At 41.8% G+C, this 25,760-nt stretch overlaps 1 protein-coding gene across 2 annotated transcripts in view; it reads right to left on the bottom strand.

Annotated features, from left to right (window-relative positions):
• Positions 1-18,757, bottom strand: part of Otud7b (OTU deubiquitinase 7B) — a 69,879-nt gene extending 51,122 nt beyond the window's left edge. Inside the window, exon 1 of one of the 2 annotated variants that reach the window (XM_004632406.2) lies at positions 18,445-18,757. The gene's annotated coding sequence lies outside the window, so the exon portion shown is untranslated. Of the gene's footprint in view, positions 1-18,170; positions 18,279-18,444 lie in introns of those variants that run through there. The other variant, XM_023716483.1, reaches the window with a different exon arrangement.
• Positions 18,758-25,760: the final 7,003 nt, after the last annotated feature.

Here is a 25,760-nt window from a genome sequence, read left to right as displayed (position 1 = left end):
AAAAAGTAAAAGAAAAAGGCTGACTACAAAACCCAACAGCAGAGTAGATATGAAAAACATAAAGAGAATCCAACCCCATCAATACAGAAAAGTACCCATCCATAAAGATGAACAAGGAAAGAACAAAGGAGTAAGAAATGCACAAAACAATCAGGAAAAAAAAAGTATACTTATGCATCATAATTAAATTGAATGTGAATGGATTCAATTCCCCCAAATAAAAGATAGAGACTGGCTAAACAGATTTAAAAATAAAATCCAATGATACTCTGCCAAAAAAAAAAAAAAAAAAAAAAAAAAAAAGTATGAGAGGAAACCAGTTTACCTAGATGGATCAGGAAAACTCAAATTTTCAGCTGAGTCTTTAAGGATATGCAGGAGTTCCATCAAGCTGGTGGACAAGAGTATATTTAAGAAAAAATTTAGGGGTGGGAAAACCAAGTGGAGGGGGGGTAAAAAAAAATTAGATCCATGATGCTGGCACATTTTTTATTTTAAAAAATTGTAAAACATATATAAACTATAAACATATATAATATATTGCTTAGCGTATAGTAAATGCCTAAAAAATCTTGTTGTTCCCAAATTATTCATGCTAGACTATATATGTATAAAAGTGAGAGCTATTTATACTTAAAATAAGCTTGTAAATCACTGATTTGAACCATTTACTAATCTCAGGTTTGCCCCACAAGCAAATATATGAGCGGATATTTTTGAAAAGTTGTCTTTTTTTTTTTTTGTTAATGTATTTTAGCACAGGGTCTACAAGGTCTACAGGGTCTCACTATATAGATCGGACTCGTTGTGATTCTCCTGTTTTCAGCCTCCCAAGCACTGGGATATCAGGCGCAGGCCACTGTGCCGTCTCATTTGCCCTCTCAGTGAGCCCTGGGGCCAGGAGTGGCACAGGGCAGGGGATCAAACCCCGGCTGGCCACTGTGCTCTGCCTAAGCAGGCACTTTAGTCTGCTGAGCTATCTGGCCAGCCCTACACCAAGAAACTTTTGAAAAAAAAGAAACTTTTGCTATAATTTTTGTTTAAAAGATTTCCAATCTCATAGTAAAATTTTAATTATATAATTAAATACTGTGAGGTTTCTAATTCTTTTCTGATTAAAAAGAAAAACACAGAAAAGAAAGAGAAAAACACATACATAGAGAAGTTACTGGGCCGGGGAGATAGCTCAGTAGAATAAATACTTGCCCGGCAAGCACAAGTGCCTGAGTTCAATACCCAGTTCCGCAAAAAAAAAAAAAAAAAAAAAACAGAGAGAGAGAGAAGTTACTAAAGCCCACATGATACCCAGAGAGCAAGGAAGTTGGACCTAGGTATTCTGACACTAAGCCAAGGTTTTATCAATTCTCCACGAATTTACAGCATAATCCATAGGCTAAAAAGTGTTTACTATTTTACATTTAAAAATACTATGCATTTTCATCTACACTGTCTTCAACCCTCTAAAAAAATCTATTAGAGGGGGCCAGGGAGATGGCTCAGTAGATTAAGTGTTTGCCTGTCAAGTGCAAGGGCTTGAGTTCAATCCCCAGTTCCTCCAAAAAAAAAAAAAAAAAAAATCTATTAGAGGGACCAGCCTGATAGCTCAGCCGAATAAAGCACCTGCTTATGCAGAGTTCAAGGGCTGGGGTTCAATCCCAAGTGACTTGAGACTGGGCATGGTGGCACACACCTGTAATCCCAGCACTTGGGAGACTGAAAACAGGAGAATCACTATGAGTCTGATCTACATAGTGAGATCCTGGAGACCCTGCCCTAAATACAGAAGAAATAATAATAATAAAATCTATTAGAAAAAATATTCATCTGGTTCACGGTACCATATTTACTCTTCTTTTGAAATAATAAGATCTGGTTAAGCAAACTGTTAACTGCTGACAGGGTAAATAATCCTAATAGTCCAAAACTCTCTTACTCTTCTTACTCCAAAGAGACCAATGGTCCAAAAAAACTTAGAGCTGTTTGTTACTCCAAGAAACCTATCTACTTACAAGAGGGAAACTACTTCATCTTCAACACTAGAAGTCAGAGAAAATATATATTTAAGCCCAAAACAGCAAGGAATTCTTTTCCCTTGAATACAAAGAACTGCATGGGGGGGCAACACCTTTTAGGAACCCACGCCATTGTTACTTTATGAGCATAATAGACATAAGAACACACATTTAGTGTATAAACATAAGGAAAACCTACACAGAACTGAAACAGTTTGTGGTTAAACCTCACCATACTGTGGTCTTCAACTTCCTGTTTTATTTCCCAAGCATTTGCTGTTTTTAACCACTCTAACCCCTCGTCTCCTAAGCAATATGATACAGTAAAAAAGAGCACTAAATGACAGTCAAAAGAATAGGCTCTATACCAAGTTCTACTATTTCCTAGGCATGAGAATAAAAACTCATCACTTAAACTCTGAATTCATACTACTGACAAGGTTGGACTAGACTTACGCTTTCCAAAGGTTCCCATCAAAGCATCCCTGTGGAGAGATGTATTACAAGTCAATCAAACTCAGTTTTCAAATGGATAAACCATTTGAAAATGTATACATTGTTCTTATGTCTTTTCCACAAGGACCAAATTCTACTTATTTCCCTTCAAATCACATGACTCTCATTAAGAAAAAATTATAGCATGTCCTCTAAACTTGTATAAAACTCTAAATAACTTTACTCCTCACTTGGTATTTAGTACATAACTCTCTATTAGTATTTATCTTCTTATATAAACACTATTGCAGGAAAGAGATTAGTGCTCACAACCAACTATTTATTAAGTACTTAATGATTTATAACTCTATACCTGAGGTCTAACTTTTACAAGCACCAACAAAATGTTCATGGTTGGTGATAGCTACTACCTTGGACAGATCATTTAAGTTCCTGCCCAGAAAATAGTAACAATATGCAAGCTTCCTTTCAGTTCTAAAATGCTGTAGCTGTATGCCTGTGTTTCTCACATTTATTTTATTCTACATACACATTTACGTCTATGTAACTATGTCCTATTTAATCCTCAATGCTGATTCACAGAAGAAAAGTCCAATTACAGCATTAGCTTATGCACTGGGCAACACTTCTTGGCAACTTAGTGCATGCATCTTGCCCAAATTTGAACATACAGCAGGTGTTCAGTAGAAAGAAATTTACACCTCAGTCAGACAGCAAACATTAAGGGAAATTTTGCATAATCTTAACTTTCATAATGAACTATTTCAAAAAATTACAAAGATGATGTGAAAGAGGAATTTATTTTTTCAAGATTTTAATTTTTTATTTGATATAGGGTCTCGATGCGCAGTTCAGACTCATAGTGATCCTCCTGTCCCAGTCTCCCCAGAGCTGGGATCACAGGTGTGCACCACCACACCCAGTTTCAATGGTCAGGACAGCATGGTATGTGGTAGCAGGAATCAAACCAAGTCCTTATGCTCACCAGGCAGGCACTTAGACCACCAAGCTATCTTCCCAGCCCAAGAAGAAATTTAGTGTTCTTAAAATGAGAGGATTCTTTGTACCAAAGAGCCAAAAAGTTATTTTAGGCAACCAAAGAAGATAGGATATAGCAACTCTTAAGATTAACTCTCAGATGTTATTTTCAGAGTTCTGAGAAAAGGTATGGGAAGTCTCTATCCTTAGTGAGTAAACAACAGGGATAACAGGGACCAAGTACTCTTCCTGTGAAATAACACTGGGGCTTTTGTTTTTATTGTTTGGAGACAGGGTCTCACTGTGTAGTCTGGGCTGCTCTTTCAAAACTCACAATGTAGCCCCGGCTGGCCTCGAACTCACAATGATCCTTCTGCATCAGCCTCTCAAGTGCTGGATTACAGGTGTGCACAACTGTACCCAGCTCTAACCTTGTTTCTTAATACTGATGGAAATTTTCAGGAAATAAATGGTTTAACAGACAGGTAAGTTTTGAGTTCAAAGGAGACAAAGGTAAATGCTCATAAAAGAATATACGAGAGCAGCTAAGTTTTACAAACAGATGAAAACTTGCTGTCTAGAATAGAGTCCACCAAAAAAATGCACACATTTGAGCAGTTCACCATAGTAGTACATGTCTGGAAGTTAATGGTCACCACTCTGAGGTCGAAGGTAACTTGTATTAATCTCATGATGTCTCAATAAACTTACTAGTAAAATATTTACACATTTTTCTTTCCCCAGTGTATGTATTTCTTGGTAGACATTTTTGTTAGCAGCATTATACTTTGTTATTGTCTTACCTCAATTTCTCACACTGGACTATTTTCATGTTTTTTTTTTTTAAATTTTATTTATTTATTTATGTGTGTGTGTGTGGCCAGCTCAGCCCACCAGGGGGCGGGGCTGGCTGGCATGTGGTGCTGGGGGATTGAACTGCGGTCCCTGTGCTTTGCTAAACTTGTTCTAAGTAGGTGCTTTAGACCACTGAGCCATCTCACCAGCCCCTGGACTATTTTCATGTTAACGTGACATTTTTGCTGTCTGCAGTGCTGGGGATCAAACCAAAGGCCTCAAGAAGCCAGACAAGCAGTCCACCACTTTATCTGTATCTCAAGCCTCAAGACTTATTAACACTAAAGGCTCAGAGAGAAATTTCTCCTCCTACCACACGTAGTGGTGACCATGACCCAAGCATGCTTACAGCAGGAGGATGGCAGCTCCAGTCCAGCTAGCCCTTCAGAGATCTCAAAATAAAAAGTTAAAAAAGGGACTGAGGTTGTCATTCAGTACGAAGCCCTTAGGTTCAATCCCTAGTACAGCAGAAGCAAGAACTAAGTCCATGGCACTTCCCTTTAGAACCCCAAAAGGGTACAATATATCCAGTTTAAACACACAAAATAAAAAAAATGGAAAAAAAAAACCCACAAAATTACCAATATTTGAGTATCTTGTACCTGCATACATCGCCTTAATGGTTCATTTCGTACTTGGGGTTGGAGGCAGCTACTATGAGGACAAACAATGTCACTGGGAAGAATTACTGGCTTCAAAATACACTTTAGATACTTTTAAGGTTTCAAAAACATGCTTATGAAGCTTCTGAAACCACCTAGCTACAGTGTAAATATATGTATACACTGTTATATACCTATACACAGTGTGTGTACATACACATTTATCAGGCTTTTTTCTTTAGGGCTCCAAGAATTCCCAGTCCTCAGCAGTGTTTAGTCAATGGACAAGACGGAGTTTTTGTTTTTGTTTTGTGTTTTAACACCCACATCCAGTGAAAATGTCAAGACCTTGATGACAAAGCAGAATCTGACAGCTACTGAAACCAATCTGGCCACAGGAACACACTGCCTCCAAAGCCACCAGGATCAATACCTGAAGTTTCCCTACTGGGATGACATGACCTATCAATTCCCATTTCATTTTCCAAGGAATAAAATATTAGCTGTCACCCCTGCTCTCACCATTTATGTATATTTTATATAATTTTCCATGTTGAATGTTTCTTTATATACTTTACCATAGGGGCTACTCAATATTGAAATTAACAGCTCACCAACACAAAAGGATGGTCTTTCTTATCCACTAACAAAACCACTTAGTGTTTCTAAATGCCTATAATGTGTAAATTACTGTAGCAAGTCCCACAGGGATACAAAGATAAAAGCCACTACAGTACCCATCTGTTTTCAAGGAGCTTAACAATGTGGTTAGAAGAGTCATGCCAACTACACAAAGCCAAAATACAATACTACACAAATACCACATGATAAGTACCCAAAAAATTATAGTATTCAGCAGTGGGAAAGATAATTTCCTGCTAGAGAAAAAAAAAAAAAAATCAGTGAAGTTTTCAGCAAGGAGAGTCTATACTGAAAGAATGAGTAGAAATATTTTTAAAAGAACTAGGTAATGTAATGAAATGAGTTTCAGATTAGTTGACTTTCAGACTGGGTGTCACATACTGTAATCCCAGCACTCAGGAAGCTGAGCAGGTGGAGTGCCCATTCAAAGTCAACCTGAACTACATAGTGAGGCCCTGCCTCAAAAAAAAAAAAAAAAAAAAAAGTTAAATAATGTTGAAAAAAATTACAAAAAGCTATGGGGGCAGAGATGTAGCTCCGCTGCTCAGTACATGCCCAGCCAGTGCAAGGACCTGGATTCAATTCCAAGTGCTTCCCCCCAAAAGGATAACATGTTTATATTTATGTAAGATTTCAAAACAAAATTATATGTTGTTTATGAGAATATAATATGTAGGGGAAAATATGAAATGATGCATATCAATTCAGGTCTGCAGTAATTTCCTAAGAAAGTAGGAAGAAGAAAAAAAAAAAAAAAAGCAAGTAGGAAGAAAAGAAGCAGGGTGGAACCTGCAAAGTTTTATATTTTGAAGAAAACAAGAGAGCCGAAATAAATGTAACAAAACATTAATACCCATTAAATTCAGAAGTTTGGGAGATAGAAAACTCTGGCAGTCTTGCTTTTACTCCAGGATAAATACTTACTTCACTATTTGACTCTGCAATGGTGCTTATTTCTGATCCTTCTATTTGCTTCTTGCTCATGAAAGCTAAAGAATGTGGGGTTTGGAAGATAGCTCAGCGGTCTAAGCCTCTGCCTGGCACGCACAAGAACCCAAGTTCGATTCTAGGCACTGCTGGCCCCGGGTCCTGGGGTGTGCCATGCCATGCTGGCCCCAGAATCAGGTGTGGTGGTGCATGCCTGTAATCCCAGCACTGGGGAGGCGGCTGATACAGGAGGATCACTACAAGTCTGAACTAGACCCTGTATCAAATAAATAAGTAAAAAAAATTTTAAATATATCAAAAACAAAGAGCTACAGAATGCTAAGGCTGAACTGAAGAGCCCATATCTGGGCTTTTCTTCAGTAAGAAAAATGACATTTACCAAATATCACTAACATTAGGAAATTACCATTTCTACCGATGAAAACAGAATCAACATTTTTCAGTATGTTTTACTGAATGGAATGTTACTGTATCTTAAGATAATTTTTTTTTTTTTTTTTTTTTCAGAACCAGGGATTGAACTCAGGCCCTTACACTTGCCAGGGAAGCAATTATTCCACTGAGCCATCCTCCTGGCCCAATAATTTTCTTTAAAAAATATAAATGGGTATCAATAATTTCTATACGTGTATGCTGCTTGTCTGAGTGCCTTTATTTAAAAAGCTTGCCATTATTTAAACATGTTTTACAGCAAAAATCCATTATGACTGACTGGATCATGTGCTCAAAATTATTACCATTTCATACTTTAGGGAAGGGTCTCCAGGGTGTTCAGGGTCTTACTACTAGATCAGACTCATAGTGATCCACCTGTTTACAGCCTCCCAAGAGTTCGGGTTACAGGCACGCACCACCATGCCCAGTCTCAATTGCTGTCTCAGCTTGCGCATCCTGAGGGCAGGGCCAGCAGGGCAGGCCCCAGGGATCGAAACCACTCCCACCCCTGGGCTTGCAGGTGCTTTAATCCACTGAGCTATTTGGCCGGCCCTTCAAAATTATGTCTTAGGGGGTTTTTTTCCCTAAAACTTAGTGTTTGAAATATCTCATTATACAAACATACAAAAGTTAAGAGAGAACCAGTTACCTGGAAGAATAAGAGTCACTAACAAAAAGAACAGGAGCTGGATGGTCCACCTATATCTTGGGAAAACACTATCTGTTCAGCTGGAGGCTACAGGGAAGCCTCACATTTCTTGCATGGCATGCACAAGGGGCACTTGCATCAGGGTGGGGTGCGGGCTGAAAACACTGAACAAGAAGGAAGTTTTTACTGCCATTGCAAATCAGATAGCTGAGGGCAGTGAGAACCACCTTCCCACATAACTTACATGCCACTATAACCAAGTCATCTCCCCCACAACACATCCAAGGAAACTGTCAGCCACAATGGAATTCAGACAAGGACTCACTATGAGTAGCTCTTCTATGCCTCCTCTCTCCCCTCCCTTCTCCTAAATACTCACAAACAAAAACAAAATGTACCCTTGCCCACTTGAGAAAGAATTAAGCATTGGCAGCTCTGCTAAAGTGGACAACTTCCAAACCAAAGCCCTTCTCTGGTGATGATGTTAACAAAACTTGGCAAAAAGAAAGAATAGACTTGAGGAAGGTCAGCAATGGAAGGTATCCATTCTTTTGGTTTACTTTGGTTTTGAGACAGGGTCTCTCTGCATCATTCAGGCTGGCCATGACCTCATAGTAATCCTCCTGCCTCAGTTTCCCCCCACTTCAGCCTCCTCAATGCTGGGATTACAAGCATAAGCCACCACACCTAGTGAAAGGTATCCATTCTTCCACCCTTCCCTGAATCCCAACTTTCCTCAGAAAAATCTAAGAGGTTCTTATTCTGTTCTCAAGCAAAAATGACCAGAATACAAAATCCAAACTTTTCACTTTAAAAGCAAATAATTTCCCTCCACCAAAATCCAATGAAATTAAAAATACAAAGAAGAAAGACTTTGGAAAGACAGAAAGGGAAAAGGAAGTAAAAAGAATTAAGATGTGTTACACACATACACCAACTCCCCATAGTGAAAACACAGAAGATTTTTAAAAGGTTTATAATCCAAGTATAAGATAAATCTTATTTTTCTTTTGTGATAAATATAGTGCCCAATTTATCATAATCTATTTCTTTTAACAAGTATTACTGACACAAAACTATATTTAAAAAAAAAAAAAACAACCTACTGGGCTGGCCAAATAGCTCAGTGGATTAAAGGGCCTGCAAGCAGGTGAAAGGGTTGGGAGTTTGATTCCCACCCCTGCCATGCCAGTCCTGCCCCAGGGGCGTGCTGAGCCAGAGATTGAGACTGGGAACGAAGATGCGTGCCTGTAATCCCAGCACTTGGGAGGCTGTTAACAGGCGGATCACTACGAGTCCAATCTAGTAGTGAAACCCTGAACACCCTGTAGACCCTTCCCAAAAATAAAACTACTTAAAGAGAACTTAGCAAGAGATAAATATCTATACACGCAAATATCCTGACATTCTATATCTGAATCATTTCAGCTGAAGAATCCTAGTATCTTGTTCATCCTACTCCAAGGCACCCAACTGCTCGAGGTCAAAAATTCCTCTTTCCAATACCCAATGTATTCTCAGCACAGGTCTTTCTCAGTCAAATCTAAGAAAATATCTCTGTTTACCTCAGACTGCTTAAAAAGGACATAGTGGGGGAAGTCCACAGTACATGTGCCATGCAGGCTGCTTATACCACTGGAAACTCTAAAAGGTTCCCCATCAGTGCAATAGAGTATTAAGTCTCTCTTCAAGCACAATGCAAGGTGGCAGGATGAAGCAAACACTGGAATGGGATATGGGAAACAGATCAGTAAACTGGCATTTATTGATCACCTGCCACATACCAACCACTGATAACTAAATTCCAGGTCAAGTTCTCACTAAACAACTTCTGTGACTCTGAGTAAGTGAACCTCAGATATGTCACTTCAAAATGAATGAAAAAGTGTAACAAGCTGGGTGTGGTGCTGTATGTCTGTAATCCCAGCACTTTGGAGGCTAAGGCAAGAGGTTCACTACACGTTTGGGCCAGCATGGGCTACACAGTGAGTTTAAAAGGCCAGCCTGAACTACACAGCAAGACATTGTCTCAAAATGAAGAACTAAAAAACAAAGAGTGTAAGAAATACTTCCTGAAGTTCCCTGATTTTCTACACATAACCACTCTCAACTCTCAATACTGCTATGGGATATATATATATAACTAGAAGGTCTTTGGCTTTGTTCCTCTCCAACCAACACTATACCACACTCCTAAACTGTTCTTGGATTTGAAACTTAATCACTGGATGCTTATAATATTTAAATGGCTCATTGTTTACTGCAGCCCAAGATAAAGCACTCCTGTGGGAAAGAGCACGCCTAGCACATACAAGACCCGAGGCCCAATCCAGCATCCAAAAACAAACAAAATAAAGCTCTCTATGATCTATCTTTGTCTACTTCTCTGGCCCTTGAACTCCAACCTTATCCTTTAGTTACAGCAATTACTTAGAAATTACCTGAAAAAATATAACTGGTTCACTCTTTAAGCTTTTTTTTTTTTTAACACAGTATCGGAAATTGAACTAAAGGCCTTCATCCCTGACCCATTTTTTGATGGGGGTGGGGTTTTTTTTTTTTTTGGTTTTGGAGTTTTGTGGGTTTTCTGTTTTGTTTTGTTTTGTTTTGTTTTGTTTTGTTTTGAGATAGTCTCTCACCAAATTGCCCAAGCAAGGCTCAAGTTTGTACTAGTCTAGCCTCAGCCTCCCAAGTGCTAGGATTATAGGCTTGTACCATGGTGCCCACCTCCTTTTATGTTTTTATTCAAGCTTTCTCTACCTGGTACTTACCCCAGCCTTCAGGGGGTATATGCATAACCCATCTTTCTAGAGTGAGCTGTGTCATCTCCTCTAAGAGGCTCTTTCCAATCTCTGGCCAAGCTAGAACTGACCTTTCACCAAAAAATACTTCATCTGCAGCTACTATCACACTTGAGTCCATGTACATATTTACACACCTCCTCCCACTATACCCTGATACCCTCAGTGGGTAAGTTTTGACTCATTTCCATTTCCATCTCTTCAGTGCCTACATTAGACACTACAGGAGACACCCAACAGATACTAAATGAGCTGAGGAAGACAGGGCAAGCAGGTAATAGGAAACAAGGAAGATGTTAAGAGTTCGGGCTTCTCAAGAGCCACCATCTTCGCCCTTCTGCTCTTTCTCCAAAATGTAGTCCTAGCAGAGCTTAAAAATGCCTGTGGCTACAGCTACAATAGGTGAATCAACTGCATTTCTGGGCTTGTTAACCCCCCACCTCTATTCCAGCATTAGGTTTATAATTCTCACAACCAAAACAGCTTTCATTTGGGTATTTTGTTGCCATTTTATATTCCATACATCTCCAACTGACCTTCCCAAAATAATGAAGAAAACTTAACTTCTATATCTGTCAAGTGTTTCAGAGGGGCTTAATTCCATCACACCTCACTCATGCCCCTCCATGGTCTCCTCACTCACCTGCATGTTTCTTTCACAATCTCTTTCTTCTCCTCATCCCCACCTCTCAACTCTTCACTGAGGCCTCAGCACCTCACACACTCCAGTTATCAATCTCCTTTCCCTCCAAGCTCCCCTGAATCTTACTGTTATACTGATATCCTAATTGAAAATCCTCAGTGGGTTCCTATTTTCTATCACTTAAAATATAGACTGAGGGTGTATCTCAGTAGTGTAGCATTTGCCTAGCGTGTTTGAGGTGCTGGATTTGAGTCCCATCACCACAAAAATATGTAAAATATTTAGAAGCCTGGCTAAGACTCCTGATAAACCTGGTTCTAAACCAACCTATCCACCTTCTTTCACTGCTTGTTAGCTTAATCTCATCATCACCCCAAGAACATCTAAGGTCTGGTAGTGTTTCCAGTGGTCCCTGGTCACTTTCAGTTCCAAAAAGAGATTATTTCTTGTCATTCTCTTCATTCCTAACAACATACTTACATTTTTTTAAGGCCTGAAATAAATTACAATTTCCCTGCTATTATTCGTAACTACCTGAGTACTTACCCAAAATAATATGAGGCCTGTACTAGGCAATTGATAATTCTTTTTCACATTTAAAATTTTGTCTGGAGTATTAATAGAAGTTCAAAAGGTGTTCACTCTTTCCTATTGTTTACTTCCCAATGGGCTGTAAACTCTTCAAGGGCAAAAAAACCTGTCACGTTTCCTAACCCTACAGTGCATTTAGCATTGAACTGAACTCATAGTGACTAGTAATTAGATTCATAGTAAGTGACATAGTAATTTCTCCAATCTAAAACTATATCTTACAGGGAATAAAGGAATAATACATAATCCTAAAAAAGTTGAAAATAATCCCAATCTAGCTATATTAAAACAATGATTCCTGGGATGGGGAGGGAGCTTGGTGGTCTAACTGCCTGCCTGGCAAACACAAAGACCAGGGTTGAATCCCTGATACCAAATGCCTTACCAGCCCTACAGCCCCAGGTGCACTGTGCCGGCCACTGAAACCAGGCATGGTGCTACACACCTGTAATCCCAGCACTGGGCAGGCTGGGACAGGAGGAGCACTACAAATCCAAGCTGCATAGCACAACCCAAATATAAAAAAAAATATATATATATATAAATAAATTTTTTTTAAAAAAATTTATGCTCTAAATCACAGTTCAAAACTATAATCTCATTCAAAGTTAAGTAATAAAAGGGCTGGCCACATAGCTCAGCAGATTAAAGTACCTGTTTAGGCAGAGCACAACGGCCAGGCTTCCATCCCTGGCATGCAGTGCTGACCCCGCCCCCAAGGTGCCCTGAGACTACCATTGAGACTGGGCATGGTGGTGCAGGCCTGTAATCTCAGCCCTTGGGAGGCTGAAAACAGGAGAATCACTCCAAGTGCCATCTACATAGTGAGACCCTGTAGATCTTGTACTAAATACATTAAATAATTTTGTTAAAAAGTTAAGTAATAACCTGTACTCATGACCTCACAAACATAGTTTTGTAATGACTACAAGCAGGTGGGAAGAGGGGTAGCAAGGATAAAGGAAAGCAAATCAACTGGAAGAACAGCTGTGTACTTTTGTTTACCACCACCCCCCCCCATACACACACACACAAACAACAGGGATTGAACTCAGCACCTTCACACTGAGCTATAATCCTGGTCCTTGTTTTAATTTTTGTTTTGAAATAAATTTTCACTAAATTCCCCAAGCTGAACTCTAACTTGTAATCCTTGTGCCTCTGCCTCTCAAACTGCTTGGGTCATAGCCATGAGCCACCATACCTGGCTTTTGTTAACTTCTTAAACGTGGAAACTTCCCATTTCTTTTTATTTTTTAAAATTGGCCATATTTTCAAGGACTTTTCCCTCAGGAAAATTCTGACAGATTTTTATGAAGTGCGTATGGACAGGAGCCTCCACAGACCCCATGATCTTTAAGAAAGTCAGTTTACTCTTCAACAGTGCAGTGTGAAGCAGTGAGATCCCCCCAGAAGCTGTAAGGGGACACTGGTTCTAGGTAGAACACAGGGTAATCTACCAGTTGTTCTCTACCTATGGCAGACCTGAGCGGCCACACTGGACTCACACAGACTTTGAAAAGACATCATGCCTATGTTAATATATTCAGTATAGTTTATGGATTAGTCATAAAGAGGTATGGGCTATAAAACTAGATAGATATTGGTCTTAATTAGTCACAAATTATTTTTGAAGATTTCTGAGGCCCAATTTTTAATTCAAGGTTGACTGTTCTTTGTCATAAGTGTAGTCTCCTCACCATCAGGTATTACAACTTTAGGAATTAAGTTCATTTTATTTTTTATTTTAATTATGGGGGGGGGCAGCTCAGCCCACCAGGGGGTGGGGCTGGCTGGCATGTGGTGCTGGGGGATTGAACCGCGGTCCCTGTGCTTTGCTAAGCTTGTTGTAAATAGGGGCTTTAGACCACTGTGCCATCTCACCAGCCCAGGTAGTATTTCCTTTTTTTTTTTTTTTTTTCCAGAACTGGGGATTGAACTCAGGTCCTTGTGCTTGCCAGGCAAGTGCTTATTCTAATAAGCCATCTCCCCGGCCCCTTCAGTTCATTTTAACATCAATACAATCCTCACAATACTGAACAATATAGTTTTAACAATCTAATTTTAAAACTAATCCATTTTCTAGCTGGGCAAGGTGGCACATACCTACAATCCCAGCACTCGGGAGCCTGAGACAGGAGGATTACTTTGAGTTTAAGGCCACCCTGGGCTGCAAAATGAGTTCAAGGCCAGCCTGTACTATATACATAGTGAAGCCTTGTCTCAAAGACAAACCCAAAAAAACAGCAACTCCACATAAGGAATGTAAACATTATGTACTGCCAACATGTTAAAAAAAAAAAAAAAAGGAAGGGGATTTAAGGGATGGGGAAGGGGGAGGGGGAAAAGAGGATAAAGAAGAAATTAAAACATGTTCGTACATGGTCCAACTCCCCAAAGGAATGTAAAAATTATGTACTACACACATGTACTAATAAACTAAAATTTTCAAAACTAATGCATTTTCAAAATTCTTCATTAGGCTCTGAATTACTGTTCTAATGCTCCCTACATCAGCAGAGATAATTGAAAGTCAAATGTAGTTAAAATAAATGCCATCTTTACAGACCTAAGCTCTTGCAGAGAACCTAGCTATAGTCTTCAGATTCCCTAAAACTTCCACAAGAATCGTAGGCCTCCTGGCCTACTGCCTTCAAGCCAGGATGGTACCAAGAGAAGCTTAGGGTCACAATGGACTGGTGCCTGCCTGACTCTTTGTCCCTCAGTCCCTGGGCCAAGGGCTCAATACTTCTCATGAAATCCATCCTTTGTTCAAAGACCTACAATGACTCCATTGACCTTCAATCCACACCCAACAGTTTGGCCTCTGAGCCTCCTGTCAGCACTACCCATGACTTGACCAACCCACAATTCTCCCCAGGCCTCACATGGATTCCCTGCACACACAACTTAGTCATTCATACCACCATGTGCATTGTATATTCCATACTTTCTTTTAAGGATCCTTTCTTTTCTCTTATTTGTAACACAGAAAAGCCATTTCATTTTCCTTGCTTTTTTTTTTTAGTTCTTATATCTATTTGACAGACAAGGACAAAGAAATAACTTGTCCAAGGTCACATAACAAAATGTAGAACAACAACAACAAAAAAAAAAAAAAAAATGCAGAACGAAGATTTGAACCCAGGTCCACCTAATTCTACCTCTCTATGACTAATCCATTACTCCCCAAGTCTATTCCAAAATTTACTCATTCAGAAACCATGAGTTTATCTATTACTTCTCTCAGCAGTTACATATTCTTTCTGAAGTGTGAAAGGTCCTAACACCAGTCTGCCTTCCCATATATACGCCACCTTCCACCATTCTACCCCCATTCCCTGCTCCAGAGAAAAGGACATCTGTTCTATATCTTTTCTGTCTTTCCAAAGTCTTACTGGAGCTTCGAGATTGCTTTATCTATAAGAATATTCAATAACAATAATTATTAAGCAAGGATTTATTTAAAAGAAAATAATACCCCTGAAAAAGGTCTTTCTATCACATTAAAAAAAATCAATCAAGCCAGGTCTGGTGATGCACAGCTACAGTCCCAGCATCTGGAAGCAAGAGAATCATAGTGAATCTGAGCCAGCCTGGGCTCCACAGTAAGTTCAAAGCAGCCCTGCACTACATAGTGAGACACTATCTCCAATAACAAAAAGAAAAAAAATCAAGTGAATTCAGGAATTCATGATAAAACTGCCCAGCATCTTTCCATTACACAAATTTTTAATGACCTTTCCACAGGAATCTTTAGGAGCTAATATTCCATAGTTCCTGAATTCCCCAAAAGTCACTTTTCAAAGCACTGTTTAAGGTTATGGTACTCCTTTAAAGAAATTTACACATCTCTGCCTGACATACTCAGGGGTTCCAAAACTTTGAGAAGTGGTATCTAGTACCCACATAACAATTCAAAAGCTCTTTCTCAAACATTGGATTATTTTGCCAGAGATGATGGCATACATCTATAATGCTAGCAGTGGGAAGGTGAGGCAGGAGGATCAACACAAGTTCAAAGCTAGCCTAGGCTATATAGTGAGACTCTGTTTCAAAAATATAGACTTTTAAAACTAATTATTCCATAACTCATTTGGTTATGTATGAGTATCAAAATTCAAAACAAAACCTTCTGAGAACTTCAGATAGTGGTGGACTATTGTGCCACTCTATACCTATTCTTAGGCTTAGTAAATCCCTTCAACCTCCACCCTGTGTAACAATATATGCAGTTCAACTAAGGGAAGTTGCTAAATACACATAAAAACAAAATTTATCATACAAATAGTCATTGTGGGCAACAACCAACCCAAACAAATTAAAAAATCTTTTAATGGTCAAGACTCTGGGAGGATATGTGTCATTTTTAAAATTCAGATTTCAGTCTCCAAATTAAAAAAAAATTTAACTAAGGGGTATCAAAAAAATCTAATAATTAACATTTATTATTGGTCATGTTGCCTTAAACAAATCATCAGACGCCCCTATCTTTGGCAGTTTTTTCTGTGTGTATGGATGGGGTGTGTGTGTGTGTATAACAAATCTGGCTGGGTATGATGGCACAAGCCTGTTATCCCAGCATTCAGGAGGCTGAGGTAGATCATTGAGAGTCTGAGACCAGACTAGGCTACAAAGTGAGATCAAGGCCAGCCTGAATGCACAGCAAGATCCTGTCTCAAAGAGACAGTAAATAAATTAAATTAATCTAGTATTAAATGACAGGGGAAGTAAGAGAAAAGCCTATAATCCCAGCTACTCAAAGAGATTGAGACCAAAGACCAATGCAGGCCACAGGACGAGCCCTCATTATTAAATAAAGAAACAGTCATATCAGTCAACGTTCCCCCAAAAATATAGTTTGGAAACTATCTCCCATCTTCCTGCTTGGATGCACAACATCCAAAGCAGACATGTTTCAATTTTAAATTATTCATGTTAATGGATAATTATTGTCAGAAAGATGCTGATAATCCAAAATGGGGATAAAAATCGAAAAGCAATCTACTTTGGTTCTGAAATACAGTATATATTTTCAGTGTATTTACCTTCTCAATTATTCCCAGCATGAGCAAATACCTGCATTTATTTATAAAATCTAAGTACATAGTAACTGGTGGTTTAGTTTGGAGAGGTGCTCCAAGGCATGCCAGTTGGCTAGCACAAATTAGACTACTACTCTGCTTGGAACATGAGTGACATCAATGTCATTTATCTTACTGGTTTTTGTTCAGCATTCAACGTCTGAATAGACTAGCACAGCGGGATGGTCACTAAATTTTAAAAGACCTGCCTGAAGAACAATGAGAACAAATACTATGATTAATTCTTTATTGTCAGCCTATAAAGTATTCATGTATAAGTTATGGTTTGATTCTCTATGGCCACCCAGCATTAAGTCCCTGCAGATCTCTCCATCCCATCAGGAATGCAACCTTATTTACTAAGAAAAAAATATCTCTAAATTTTTTAAAGTGAAATAGAAAAAATTTTATTTATTTATTTGTTTGTTTTTGTGGAACCGGGGATTGAACTCAGGCCCTTGAGCTTGCCAGGGAAGCACTTAATCTACTGAGCTACCTCCCCGGCCCCCTGAAAAAAATTTTAAAGTCAGGAATTACTCCTTTGGATCAGTCTTAACGACACTCTCCATACTATCCTTTTAAATTGTCAGAGAAAAAAGATCCAGCCTTCTCAAAAATCTCCTACACATACAGAAGTCAAAGGTTGAAAAATTATCCGCCTTTGATTTTCTAAGTAAAGCATTTTATTTAGTACTTAATAAAAGAAAAATAGGGACGGGGTGGTGACCCATGACTGTCATCGCACCACTCCTGGAGGCTGAGGAAGGAGGATTTCAAGTTTGAACTGTAGTAGTTTAACTGTCAATTTTTTTGAAAAGCTGGGGGTGGTGCTAAGTAAGGCCCTGGGTTCACTCCCCACTAGTCAACAAAAGGGGTGGGAAAATCCTAATTTTTGGCTTTGCACTCATAAAAAGAAAACCCTCTGAAAAGTGTTGGAGAAACCGCCTACATAAAATTTCCACGGTTATTTTTTCCTCAACTTTCCAATTTTCATACCCGAATTGAGACCAGAGAAGCCATCTAGGTTAGACACACACCACCACGAGGGGAGAGGCTCAGCGCTGGTCCTCGCGAGCCGACAAGCTAAAAATACGCCGGCCCAGTAAACAAATCCCAGTCCATCGCGACCGGAGCCACACCGTTAACCTAGTAATTACGAGAAGAGTGAGATCACGCAGCCCCCGGCTTACTCATCATCAGCTTCTCAAGTTTCCATCGGTCATGGCAACTTTTCTTTCTTTCTAAAGTTCCTAAGCCTACCCTTGAATCGCTCTCGCACGTATATGTTTTCGCTCCCCTTCCTCCATTACAGGACGCTCCTCAACCTGGCCATCGAAAAGCACGCCAAGCTTGCATTCCTTTTACTTTTATATTGAGACTTTAAAATGAACTTTCCTCGCAATAGGGATAGTTGCCTGCATCCGAGCAGCCCTGAAACGCCACCATCCCTCCCGGGAAGCCTGGGGGACCAGACCTTGCCACACCGCCCCGCGGGGCTCAGGAAGGGAGGCCGGGGCCGGGCGGGGCCGGGCGCGGGACGCAGGTGAAAGGGAGGAGTGCGGCGGAAGGTGGGGACGAGCCCGGCGCAGGGGGGCGAGCGGGCGCCGCAGGCAGCCGGCTCCAGGTGCAACGCACAGTAACCAGGAAGAAGAGGAGCGGCGGCGCTCGGAGGGCAGAGCTGGGGACTCCGGAGAGGCGGGAGGGGCGGGTGCGGGCGGGGAGGGCGTCAGGGCTGGGGGCTCCGTTACCCTCGCGACTCCCGGCCAGGCCCTAGGCCGGGGCAGAGCGCGGGGCCCGGCCGCCTCTCCTCATTCCTCGGCAGTGACCCCGGGGTCCGAGCGGCCCCTCCCCCGACGACGGTGAGGCGGAGACGGCGGCGGACGCCGCGACCGCGGCTGTGGCTCCGCACGGGATCTGGAACTGGAGTCAGAAGGGACTGATGGGGACCGGCCTCTCCCAGCGTCTTTTTGCCTGCTGCACACTCGGTCGCCACTCAGACTCCAGCGGCCGGTTCAGGATCGGTGGCTTTCAGCCGTCCGGCCGGAAACAAGCGCCCGTTTCCGGCCGGAGCGGGTTGATGGTGACACCCGCGCGGCCCCCGGGCCTCCTCCCGCCCCGCCCCGCCCCGCCCCGCCCCGCCCCGCCCGCCCGTAACAGCCCCGCCTTCAGGGCCGCTCCCCTCGCGGCCGCAACCCTGGCGCCTGCCCCGCGCGTGACCCCGCGCTTTCCTGGCCGTGGGCCCTGCAGTCCAGCCTGAAGTTCTTGAGCTGTAGGGGCGGGAGGTGGGCTCTCGCGACTTTCGGGTAGCATCAGTTGGTTGCAGCCCTCTGGGGAGCAATAAAAAGGGGCGGGGAAGTTCTAAGGTGAGAAGGATGAAAAAAAGCCTGAAATTATAGTTATTCTACACAGTCATTCCAGGCTGACCAGGGGACGTTTTAAGAACCCTTCCTCCGGCTCAGTCTCTGTCCAGTTATACATTTCCCTAGTTCCTTCTCTCGACGTAAACACCCTCCTCTGTAGGGTTCACTTGCGTAACAATGGTGACGACTGAGACGTCTACCGTGGACAGTGAGTACCGTCAAGGACAATTATGCAGCACCTGTGTTTGTTATGCCTCCTGTACATTACAGCGTAACTCAGATACTTACTGAGGCCCTGGTATGTGCAGTGCTTCGTGCTCGGAGCAATTGGGGATTTTAAAAAGTCAACAAGGCATAATCCCAGACATCAGAGATTTTGTAGTTCAGTACAATCATACAATTGTTCTATATGACAGAACTCATATGAGCTATGTGAATAGCACATAGGGCTATGAGACCATAAATAAGTTGTGTTTGTTAAAGGAATTAGTAGATGACAGGAGAATGTAGAGTTTGTGAAGGAGCAAGAGCCATTTAATAAATATCTCTCTTCATGACAAAATAGGACCATTCACTACTATAACCCGTCACCAAAAAAAAAAAAAAAAAAAAAATCCTAAATTTTAATTCAGATTCTAAATACCGTGGTGCTCACAAGACCTATATAAAAACAAATATTGCCATCAGCCCTTCTTTTTCTGCATCACTTCCTGAAATCCTCAGTTTCCAACACCTGAAAAAGAAATTTCCTAGGAGCTGTATCTCCTCTCCTTGGATTTAGAGGTGACAGCTTAGGGACCTGCCTAGAGCCAGTATATACTTTCCTAGGCCCACAGGTCAAAAAGTCTTGCACAGGACAATACAGGTTGAGAGGCAGAGTTGTGCAACCTGGGCCTCAAGCAGGCAAGCATGAGGAGAGTGGAATGAGATTTGGTCACCTGTGCTGTTTCTAACTGAACTCCGATGATTACATTCACTGCTTCATAGCTAAATCTGAGGTGGGAGAGCAAATCCACAAAGGAAGAGCCTCAAAAATCTGAAAACCAGCTCTTACCTCTGTTCGGCTTATCTATGTAGAACAGGGCAAAGAAGACAATTCAGACTTCTGTTCTGAATCCTTACTTCCATAAATAATACTCTCAATTTAAAAAATAAAAACTGAAAGCCATTCTTGTTTAGCCAAGGCTTTCCATGAGCAAATTACTATGAATCGTTGACTATGCTTTTCTAGTCTTAACAGCATTACTCCTTAGGGCTGTCTGGGGCTCAAAGGCAATCTCCACCCTCATTACAAAGCCAGCTTTGTCTTTTTTTTTACTTTTAGTAGTGAACACAAAATGTTTCCATATTCAAAAACTATCTAGGGGTGGTGGCACACACCTGTAATCCCAGCACTCAGGAGGCTGAGGCAGGAGGATTGTTGCAAGTTTGAGGCCAGCCTGGGCTACAGAATGAGTTCAAGGTCAGCTTGAACAGAATAGTGAAACCCTGTCTCAAAAAGAGAAAAAATACATACATACATACATACATATTCAAAAAGTGGTCCAAGTTGTAGATCAAAGCTGCTTAAGTGACTTCACATTCTAGTCCTGCCTAGAAATTTAGGGACCAGGAAGTGATGGAGTTGGAATTGTTTTGTGCCTGTTTCTTGCTCTAATGGTCCATCACTCATTGTTGTTTGTGCAATTACTCAATGAGCTGCTTGTCTTTGGTCAGCCCAGGCTGTGTGGATTGCAGTGTGGTCAGCTGGGCTGGGAGCCAGGCCACCTGGGTTCTGGTCCCAGATCAGTCAGCCTCTAATCCATGAAGTGACTCCCTTCCCATTCCTATGTATCATTTTCTCTGCCTAGATACTGGGGACCTCTTCTCTAATGATGTGCCGCCACCCAGGCTTGTCACTATGAGAGATCCTTAGACATAACTCACTGATGCAGGTGTCACAGCAGCCTGTACACAGCTGACTATCTTTTGTTGTCAGGTAGAATAGTAAGGAAAGAAAGAGAAAGCAGCAGAGAAAACCTACCTGTAGAGTTGAGCCACACTCCCTCAAGTGCTATTCAGTTTGAAGTTCTTTTCTGCCCTAACAACCTGTTTTTCTTTACTCATCATTTACAACTCCTAAGGGCTGCTTCCAGGAGCTCACTGAGCCTTTACTTCCTTTTAAGCAAGAGCAGAAAACCTAGAGCTTTGCGTTAGAAACTAAGAGACAGATACTATTGCAGTGCTGGAGGTAATAGAGCAGGGCTTGTTCAGAGAAGGCTATTTTGCAGCTAACCAGGAGACAGAGGGAGAGAGGGGGAGGGGGGAGAGAGAGAAAGAGACAGACAGACAGACACAGACAGACAGACAGACAGACAGAGACGGACAGGGGGGCAAGCAGACAGAGACAGACAGAGACCCAGAGACAGAGATATAGAGAGAGACAGAGAGAGAGAGTAGTTGCATTTATATGCTTTTGTGGTGGGAAAAAAATCAAACCAAAATAACTTCCTCTTCACCACCACTATAATTTACACAAGTGATTTTGAGTTTCTAAAATGATGTATGATACATGCCTAGGAACCTCAGACTTGCTAAGAATTCTTGAGACTAAAGACCATGAATCTATTTTTTCACAAAATATCCAGGTCTCCTTTAAAGTTAAATACGTTTCTGTCCTATGACCCAGCAATTCTGCTCCTAGGTATTTACCCACTAGAAATGAAAATGTACACACACATACACACACACACACACAACCCCCATATGTGACTGTTCATAATAGTTTCATTTATAATATCCCCAAACTAGAACATCTCAAATGGTCAGAAACAGAAAAATGGACACATATATTGTTCATATCATGAAATACAATCTTTTTTAATAAGATCACCCCAGAAAATTCCCTGTGCTTTCATTCAGTCTTCACTTCTCCCCCAAAGATAAACATAGATAATTTAGCTAGATCGTATGGGCTGTTCTTGAATTTGTGTGTGTGTGTGTGTGTGTGTGTGTGTGTGTGTGTGTGTCAGGAGCTGAACTCAGGGGCTGCAAAGACAGCTCAGCTGTCTAAGCATCTGCTTAGCCAAGCACAAGGACCTGGGTTCCATCCCTGACACTGCACAGCATGCCAGCCCCACCCCTGGCTCGCTGATCTGGCCACCAAGACCAGGCGTGGTGGCGCATGCCTATAATCCCAGTGATGGGGAGGCTGAAACAGGATCACTGTGAGTCCAAGCTACATAGTGAGACTCTGTACCAAATACATAAATTTTTTTCAAAAAACAAAACCAAAAAGCAGTTTAAAAAGTTGTAATAAATTCAAAAGTAAAAAAAGGACACTTGAACTCAGGATCTTGTGTTTGCCAGGCAGTTTTTTTAAATGTATTTAGCATAGGGTCTACAGAGTTTCACTACACAGATTGGATTTACAGTCATCCTCCTGTTTCAGCTTCCCAAGCACTGGGATTACAGGCTGCACACCACCACGCCCAGTCTCAATTGTCTTCGAGTGCCCCAGGGGCGGGGTCAGCACAGCAAGCTGGGGATCAAACCTTGAGCCCCTCTGTCTGCCTAAGCAGGTGCTTTAATCCAACGAGCTATCTGTCTGGCCCTACCTGCCAACTTTTTATTTCGATATGAATGTTTTAAATTTTTTTTTCTTCACAATGTATTTTTCTCTGTGCTGGAGATTGAACCCAGGGTCTCACACAGGATAAGTACACAGTTTACAACTGAGCTATACCCTGAACCCTTAAATGATTTTGAAATTTATTCACATTGCCATGTTAATACATTTAGCTCAGCATAATGACACATGCCTGTAACCCGAGTACTCCAGAAGACTGAGGCAGGAGGATCACAAGTTTGAGTCAAGGGCTAAGCGTGAAGGCCCTAGGTCTAATGCCCATTACCATTAGAAATAAATAAGACTGGGCGGGGGAGGGCACTGAGTGGGGGGGGGCATGGAGGAATCACTGGCGGATCCCAAGGTTCCTTCACCCTTCCCATACTTAGGGCAGGCAAACAGTGCTGAGGCATCAGAAAGACAGTGTGGAGACATCCTGGCCTTTGGCTCATAACAGAGAGGATGCCTTCTGGCACCTAGAGACCACAGGGCATCCTGCTGCCACCATCCTGACATAAGCCTAAAAAAAACATATTTCTGTCCTTAATGTATCTTCTTGACCTCTGGCATGAGTCCAAGGAGCATGTACCCTAAGTGCTTCAGGGTCATAGAAGGTAGTTTTGTTCTGTTTTGGTACCAGGAATTGAACTCAGGACCTTGTACTTGCCAAGCAGATTCTATGCCACTGAGTTGTATCCTCAGCCCAACATTGATTATTATAATAAATACTATTTGCACTGTGGTTTTGATACCCAGGTGGGCTTTGGCAGCCATGCCAGTTCTTTTTTTTTTTTTTTTTTTTTTTTTTTTTTTTTTTCCAGAACCAGGGATTGAGCTCAGACCCTTGCACTTACCAGGGAAGCGCTTATTCTACTGAGCCATCTCCCCGGTCCCAGCCATGCCAGTTCTAACCAGATAAAATGATAAACTCCCCTCCCTACCTGAGGGTAGAGACGCTCAATTACTTAGAGCCCAGTTAATTATCAGCCCTAATTCCCAAATTTTAGAAGCACAAAAGAGAAGCCAGCCCTGGAACTCACTAGACCTGAGCTCTGGGCACCTTCCATTTTTTGTTTGGAGATAAGATCTGGCTATGTAGCCCACGCTGGCCTTGAACTCCCAGCCATCCTCCTGCTCAGGCTCCCTAGAGCTGGGATCACAGGTCTGTGCCACCACATCCGGCCAGGCCCTCCATTTTGAGCACATAGTTCCTTACTGACAGCTGCCAGTTCTAGTCCTGCTTGCTTGGCATTCTCCCAGGGGACTGTAACCTGGCTGGGGCTGCTGTGACTCACACTCACTCTTGAGTTTTCTTATCTACCTGTTTCTGCTCTATGGAGCACACTTCCCTTTAATAAGTCTTTGCCTTTTTTACTAGTTCTGTGAGTCCTGCTCAATTCTTTGTTTGGGCTCCAGAGAACTTGGGTATTGGGGAAGACTGACACCAACCAGAGGGTCACAGTGGAGGTTTCACTAGTGTGAGGTAGGAAGTGTGGAGGCTTTTGGGAAATTTTTCTTTATTCCTACAAAGAGACCAAGAGAAGGAAATTTTTTTCTCCTGTTGTATGTTGTTGAACTTGGAATTACTGTGCTGGTCAGAAGACAAGCAAACATTCTAAGGATGGCACAGCAAACAGTTCAAAAGAATCTGGAAGCCGAGCGTGGTGGTACATGGCTGTAATCCCAGCACTCTGGGAGGCCACAGCAGAAGGACTGAAAGTTGAAATCTAGCCTGGGCAATTTAGCAATTTAACAAAACCCTATCTAAAAAATTTAAAAATTAGAGCCAGCGATATAGCTCAGTGGCATAAGTGCCTGCCTGGCATGCTCAAGGTCCTGAGTTCAATCCCCCCACACCTCAAAAAATAAATAAATACATAAATAAAAAGTTAAAAAGGATCAGGGATGTAGCTCAGTGCAGATGCCTTGAATCCCCAGTACCATCAAAAAAGGGAAAGGGGGAAAGGTTTTATATGAAGTGCTAAACTACAAATGTCTTTACCAGATAGATTTGTTCATAAATCAGCTTAATGGCAGAACAGAGGCATAATAAAAATACAAAAAGAGAAAACTTCAGTGACCCCAGATTACCTTCCTGCACTTCCTAAACACTTTCTTTAGGATTGGCATTAGGGGAACTCTTAAAAAGAAAATCCCCACCTCCCGGCCTGAGAGCACTCAAGATCACTGGAGGTGCTTTATAATCGCTTAGTGCTAGTCCCCAGGGGAACTGAGCCAGGACAGGAGGGAAAGGGCTCTTGGCAAGACTGGGTGTGCTCCTGACATATCCTATTAGGATGTAAGAATGGGCTCCCTCCCTGCCCCCCAACCGGAGATTGAAATCAGGCCCTTGCGCTTGCCAGGCAAGCGCTTATTCTACTGAGCTATCTCCCTGGCCCCAAGAAAGGGCTTTTAAGGCCATTAGAAACTAACAGGTATGGGCTGGGGAGATCACTCAGTGGTCTAAGCACCTGCCTCACAAGCACAAGGACCCAGGTTCAATCCCCAGCACCACATGCTGTGCTGGCCTTTGTAGGCCACTGAAACTAGGCTTGGTGGGGCATACCTATAATCCCAGCACTGGGGAGGCTGAGACAGGAGAATCCCTACATCATCAAAGCTGCATAGTGAGACCCTATATAAAAAATAAAAAAAATTAAAAAAAACAGCTAACAGGTAGTTACAGGGGAGAAGCCAGCTCGCTAGGCTGGAGAGAGGAAGTCCTGCCTTTACCTGTTCGGAATGCAAGTCAAGTGTATCAGCTTGATCTTCACCTCACTAGGGGACACACCCCAGCAAGCTTGGAGGTAGGAGAGGGCCTGAGAATGGAATGACTAAGTCCCCCTGCCCCCATTAGGTCGGGCCCACCTCCAGCTAGGACAGACTGACAGCACTCAAGAGACATAAGATGTGAAACTGAGTCACACTCTGCTTGTGCCTGCAAGGTACTTGCTTGCTCTTTCTTGTCAACTCATCGTTTTTTCTTTCTTTATGCAACTAATTGTCCTCTTTGACCTCTACAATTTCAACCAGAAGACTTTTCCTGAATTATAAATACTGTACATCTTCTTTCCCTGCAGCAGGCTGCTCTGGGCCA

Source organism: Octodon degus, unplaced genomic scaffold, assembly GCF_000260255.1.
Source record: "Octodon degus isolate 3935 unplaced genomic scaffold, OctDeg1.0 scaffold00048, whole genome shotgun sequence".
Classification (NCBI taxonomy): domain Eukaryota; kingdom Metazoa; phylum Chordata; class Mammalia; order Rodentia; family Octodontidae; genus Octodon; species Octodon degus.
Note: the sequence above shows the minus strand (reverse complement) of the source record. Positions and strands in the feature narration are given on the sequence as shown.